Source organism: Sinohyriopsis cumingii, chromosome 6 (genome assembly GCF_028554795.1).
Source record: "Sinohyriopsis cumingii isolate HCF-2022 chromosome 6, ASM2855479v2, whole genome shotgun sequence".
Taxonomy (NCBI): Eukaryota; Metazoa; Mollusca; class Bivalvia; order Unionida; family Unionidae; genus Sinohyriopsis; species Sinohyriopsis cumingii.
In genome coordinates, this window is record NC_142966.1 from 136664512 (window position 1) to 136671614 (window position 7103).

The following is a 7103-nucleotide window of genomic DNA, read 5'->3' on the forward strand; positions in this document are numbered from 1 at the left end:
TATATTTCCGTATAGTGTATTGCATGATGAGGTACATATTGAATACAAGTTGGCACCGAACATGACTATAAGAACACTCGTTTTTCCTTGCTGCTCATTAGTACACATTTGTTGTAGTTTAAATTTTGTCGAATTTTCATTTTCTTCCAACGCCCCATGCATCTGAAAATATTTCCAATGAAAAATATATAAGAAAAGAAACAAAATCTTGTGCCAGAGCCAAAATAAATTACTCATTGCTCAATGTATTTAATAGCTTAAGTTTAAGCTAAATTAAATCGCTAGGTGATATATTTTCATCTTTCATTTAATTTTTGTTCCTGTCTTGAAGTCTCGTGGTGATCATTTACAGTATTGCAATAATACCGCAAACGGATACTTTTTTCAGAGACTTCGGCTCTGTCGCATTTTTATGTGTGCATTAGGTATATGTGTGCATTAGGTTCAAACCCTCTTAATAAGAATGGTAAAAAATATGTTTTACCATGTAATAATCATGAAAACTAGCACATTAGAATTGTTGAACATCAATCGATATGTAGATGGCCAAATCACAGCCTATGCTTATAGTACCAATCGATATGTAAATGGCCAAATCACATCTTGAACTTAGCATCAATCGATATGTAAATGACCAAATCACAGCTTGAACTTAGCATCAATCGATATGTAAATGGCCCAATCAATGCCTGTACTTGTTATCAATCGATATACAAAATGGCCAAATCACATCCTGTATTTGTTATGAATCGATATACAAAATGGCCAAAATCACAGCCTGCATTTGTTATGAATCGATATTCAAAATGGCTAAAATCACAGCCTGTACTTTTTGTCAATCGATATACAAAATAGCCAATACCATTGACCTTTTTATCTGCATGTCATTTTCTTGACAACACTCACGTTTACTTTGATTTTAATAGCAAAGATGGCAGCTTTTGGATGAAACTTGGTAAAATTACTCTTGCATCAGCTCAAAGGAAATATTTAGGCTTGTTTTTCCTTCAAAACATGATATTAGAAATAGATGGTTTGAAATTTAAAATTAAAACAATTCCATCTTGATGCAGGATATGTACATCGTCATTGAATGGCAATTCGGTGTTATTAATACCCTATGACGACTGGTTTAGGAAGTTTTAGTGAGATTATTTCTTAAACAATTATGTTGCTGTTGTAACTGTCCAAAAATCAAAACAGATTGCCAGTGAACGATACAGTTACTGTAAAAAAAGAGTAAGGCATTCATCATATTCATGTACGAATGTGTGTGATTTAGATTTTTAACGTAGCTTTAACAATTTTTCAGTCATATCGCTACGATGTCTGCAGTGAGGCAGTTTATAGTGATGTCTAGCACTGAGGCATCATGCAGCAGACATGTAGCATTATGTCCCACCCAGTCACATTATCCTGACACCAGGCCGACCAGTCCTAACACTAACCTTCTTAATGCTGAGCGCCAAGCGAGGCAGCTGTTAGTACCATTTTTTAAAGTCTTTGGTATGACTCGGCCGGGGTTCGAACCTGCGACCTCCCGCATCCGAGGCGGAAGCTCTAACCACTAGGCCATCAGAGCGGTGTGAAAGAATGTGAAAGGCATTTCTATTTTGCATGAAGAAAGTGTAAGGCATATATCGTATTCATGTATGAAAATGTATCATATTCATGTTTAAAGCATATATCCTATTCATGTAAGAATGTGTAAGACATATATCCTATTCATGTAAGAATGTGTAAGGCATACATCCCATTCATGTAAGAATGTGTAAAGGCATATATCCTTTGAAAGAATGTGTAAGGCATATATCCTTTGTATGTAAGAATGTGTAAAGGCATCTATCATTTTTATGTAAGTATGTGTAAGGTATATATTCATGTAAGAATATGTAAGGCATATATCATTGTTATGTAAGGATGTGTAAAGTATATATATATATATATATATATATATATATATATATATATATATATATATATATATATATATATATATATATATAATTTTTATGTAAGAATGTGCAAGGCATATATCCTTTGTATGTAAACATTTGTAAGGTATATGTCCTATCCGTGTACGAATGTGCAAGGCATATATCCAATTCATGTAAACATTTGTGAGGCATATAATCTATTCATGTAAGAATGTGTAAGGCATTTATCCAATTGACGTAAGAATGTGTAAAGCATATATCCTATTTATGTAAGAAAGCATGTAGGGCATATACCCTTTTCATGTAAGAATCTGTAAAGCATATATCCTATTCATTTTATAATGTTTAGTGCTTGTATCCTATTCGTGTAAAAATGTGTCATATATCCTATACATTTTACATAAAGTGCAGCGAATATATCATAGCTGTGTAAAAGTATGTAAATTATATATTGTATTCATGTGAAATTAAGTGCATATATCCTATTCATATAAGAAAATGTGTAAATCTTAGCTCCTATTCATGTGGAATAGAGTGTAGGGAATACGTCTTATTCATGTAAATAATAGTTAGACATATATCCTATTCATGTAAGAAAACATGTAAAGCATATATATTATTCCAGTAAAAGAAAAATTAACCCCGAAAAGCATTTTGAAACTGATAACTCAAACACACGTTTTGAAAATTAGTGAAAATGATATTTTGCATACAAGGATCATTTAAAATCCGCAAATTACGACAAAATCAATTTAAAATCTTAAGCATCGTGTATGAGAACTTGTCACACAAGTCAGTAATGTTAACGTTTTCTGCAGAATTGTTACTGTTTGTGGCAATGTAAAACTTGCAAAAATTTGAATAACACGATTTAAAAAAATTATCAGCTAGTGAACACAAGAGATATGACGATTGAACAAATCGAAAAACTCTGAAAACTTTAAGAAAAAAACTATTTTCTTCTCAGTCTAGTTTTCTACAGAAAACAGTGTCTTACTAATTAAAACATCTTCAACGCATATGTCTTTCACGCATATGTAACCAGGTGGGCATGGTTCTGCGCATGATCTCTGGAATCTCCTTGTCACGAAAGCACCTTCAAGCCTCCTCGGGGCAGCAGATGCTAATGAAAAATTGTATACGTGAAAAATCAGTATCTGCCTGAAGGAAACCAAAGAGCAATTGTATCAATTTAACTGTGTGGACAGCCAGATTACAGTGGCGCAAGGAAAATGTCACCATTTCCGTTCCGTTATCTTCGAAGCAAATTTATTTTAGTAAGTTATATTAGGAACATTAACAAAATATTCTGAAAAAGATGTCATGTTCTTACTTCTGTAAAAGCCGAGACTGTGAACCAAGAACAGTGCAAAGATAAAACAGGGAACGGGGATTGTGAATGATCAACTCAAAAAACTATTGTGATTTCACGATGTGTACAAGAGGCAAAGATTACAAACTAATTTTAATTTTTCGCTTCTTTTCCAAGGTGTGACGAAAGATAAGACTGAATAATGAGGTAATTTTGTAAGATCGTAATTGCTGTTGAATAATTCATCACTTGTTCAGTAATTGATCTACACTACAAATTATACAGTTTTGGCATCCAGGTTCAGCATATTTACATATTCTTTATTAATAGTTTCAGTATTACTCACGAACAAAATTGCAATTGTTAAGTAGATCATCTTTACTCACTAAATATAAAGACTTTGTAATTGTTTTATTTATCTATATTTTAAACCGATTTTGGGTAAAATATGGGTTTTATATCGTACAGTTTCGGTCTCGTCCGTCGTTCATCATTAAATGACCCTCCCTTTTAATGCATATCGGATCTGATCGTTCTTCAACACAAGTTTTGTTTCTTCTGTTGGGTATCGTTTCTACTATTCTGAGATACAATTATAGAGTGGAAAACATGACCAAACGCAGCAAGTCTGAGAAACTGTCAAGCGTTTTCGAGATCTATGAATCCATTATTCAAGGTGAGCTACAATGACAATTACAACGCAGCAAAATATATATTTGCATTAGGACCATATCCTTTTAAATAAGAATCAAAGGATACTATCCTGACATACCCGACTAAGCAGAAAACTGTACATTTTGAACTACCTATACAGCCTCGAATCAAAGGATACTGTCCTGACATACCCGACTAAGCAGAAAACTGTACATTTTGAACTATCTATACGGCCTCGAATCAAAGGATACTGTCCTGACATACCCGACTAAGCAGAAAACTGTACATTTTGAACTATCTATACGGCCTCGAATCAAAGGATACTGTCCTGACATACCCGACTAAGCAGAAAACTGTACATTTTGAACTATCTATACGGCCTCGAATCAAAGGATACTGTCCTGACATACCCGACTAAGCAGAAAACTGTACATTTTGAACTATCTATACGGCCTCGAATCAAAGGATACTGTCCTGACATACCCGACTAAGCAGAAAACTGTACATTTTGAACTACCTATACGGCCTCGAATCAAAGGATACTGTCTTGACATACCCGACTAAGCAGAAAACTGTACATTTTGAACTATCTATACGGCCTCGAATCAAAGGATACTGTCCTGACATACCCGACTAAGCAGAAAACTGTACATTTTGAACTACCTATACGGCCTCAAATCAAAGGATACTGTCCTGACATACCCGACTAAGCAGAAAACTGTACATTTTGAACTATCTATACGGCCTCGAATCAAAGGATACTGTCCTGACATACCCGACTAAGCAGAAAACTGTACATTTTGAACTACCTATACGGCCTCGAATTCTAAAATCGGATCTGACCCAGTCTTATACCACAATGCAATCTGCTAAAAATTGCCTGGGTACAAATAATCAAATGCGTTCCTGTGTCATGAAATACCCATCCGAAACCGCTTCCTCTTCGCACCGGTTTCGGTCATTTGCCTGCTGGACACGAACTGTTTCTCATGTTGCAAAATATATTTCAGGTAGCGTAACTGTTCCTTAGAAGTTTTGGAATGTTTCATATGTTTAATCATCTATGTATCTACATTTCTACTATCCATCCATCCATCCATCCATCCATCCATTCTTTCATCCATCCATCTATCTATCTATCTATCTATCTATCTATCTATCTATCTATCTATCTATCTATCTATCTATCTATCCATCCATCCAATCATCCATCCATCCATCTATCCATCTAATCTTTCTATCTATCTACCTATCTATCTATCCATCCATCCAGCGATCCATCCATCCATCTATCCATCCATCCATACATACATACATCTATCTATCACCCACTGAAGAGTGTTTTGTGCAGTTGAGCGTCTCTGCTTATGAGTCCATTACTAACTTAAGTCATTTACTAGAGAAATTAAAAATGTATACAGCCAGTAAATGTGAAGAAAAAAAATGCAGTGTCAGGTGTAAAAATAAGTTTCAGACCTTGAGAATGAAAGCAGCATAAAACAGTGTTTTATGTTTGTTTTGCGGTGATGGGTTTTGCTCCCTGCTCAAAGTAATTGAAAATGGGGAGGTGAGAGGAATAACGACTTCATCTGGTTAACTGTTCCACTGTCATTTGGGTTGTTGACTATTCAACGGATTTTAAATCAAAATATATGGGGGCCACGAATCGAATAATGCTACAAACATCGACTAAGCAAGGCGTTTCTCTTTTTAAAACTCTTATATCAATATCACTTTAGAATATGGAAAAATAAACCTCAGTGTCTAAAAGTACAGCGAAATAAGGCAAGAATGAATCTGAGCAAGCGACTGAGTTTAAATTAAAATTGTTGTTAAAGCATTTTTAAGTGCTGGAAACATCACTATCAACACATCACTATCAACACATTATTATCAACACGTCACTATTAACAGTACTAGCCTCGACAATATTATAATATACGGGATATAGAAAGAAAACTTACCTGTGAGGAGAAGAGCTAAACCAACCACAATCAAAACAACTTTCATGGTAGTTCTGAGAACAAAATGATCTTCGTTCCTTCTCAGGATATGACTGAGGTCAAAGTGACTGAAGACGTTTGGTGTCCGTGACGTTTATTCCATGCACATTTATTTATGTTGAAGAGAAAAAAAGATCGATATCTTCATTTCTGACATCTTTACGAAGGTGTTAGCATTAATTAAGAACACATATTATTAAGTAGTAACATGTGTTCAGGGGATTACACAAACATTACAAGGTGACAAGGTAGATTTAATTAATTTATTGTAATGTGTATAACGAAAACCTATGCATAGAAGGATAGCATGTCAATATTAATTTCGCACATAATTATTTCCATCTCAGAAAGTGCGTCATAATAAAATCAATGAAATAGGATACATTCGTGCTCAAGGTGAATATTGTTGTGCCAAAGCAACATCTTAACTTTCTGCACTCGTCGCACATTGATTTTTATTCAGTTTCCTTTCAGTTTCGGGAATGCGCCATCTTAATACCTAATTAAATCCAGTGCGTTTATTTAAATTGCCAGAGATACTATGATATACTCTGTCTGTTCGTCTGTCCGTATCTCCACCTGGAGATGTCCTAAATTTGGTACAGAGGTTGTCCTTATGATGACCATTTCCATGAAGGGAATGTTGGTTTTGTTTGGGTCTCTTGCGGAGAAAGTGTCGTATGCTAACAATTGATGTTATATTAACATTTATTAACATGATTGACCAAACTTCAAACATACAATCATAGCACTGCGACAAAAAATATGCGAAAAGGGTATTCTGTTGTGATTCCTGGATCATGGTCGGAGGGAAAATATTCAGATTTACCATGTTTATCCACGGCAGTAGCTTTAGCACTGGTAGCGTTGTTGTTGTAAAGATTGTATGTAGTCGAAGAATAAGTTTTTGGGCCGGCTCCAGCAGAATAATCAATATGCAACACTTGTGATATCGACATTAGCGGCATTAGTAGAGTCTAGAGTGGAAGTAACTTTCGATAAATTAAACAGCAGCTCTAAAATTAAAAAAATGGTAGCGTTAGTGGTAGAACTTGCATATAGAGTGGTAGTTGCGAATTTGGGCGGTGGTGACGTTGATAGTAGTAGTAGTAGTAGCGTCATTTATCAAGAAGCTTCAAAGAATACAAGTAGAAATATCAATTCCATTTTATCAAATAACTACCAAGTGCAGAAGTA

General features: G+C 34.8%; 1 long non-coding RNA gene across 1 annotated transcript; it reads right to left on the reverse strand.

Annotated features, from left to right (window-relative positions):
* Positions 1-6053, reverse strand: LOC149798074 (uncharacterized). Its single transcript, XR_016421578.1, has 3 exons — positions 5868-6053; positions 2935-3060; positions 1-162 (listed from the first exon to the last, which is right to left on the reverse strand). It is a non-coding gene; the product is annotated as an uncharacterized LOC149798074 (long non-coding RNA).
* Positions 6054-7103: the final 1050 nt, after the last annotated feature.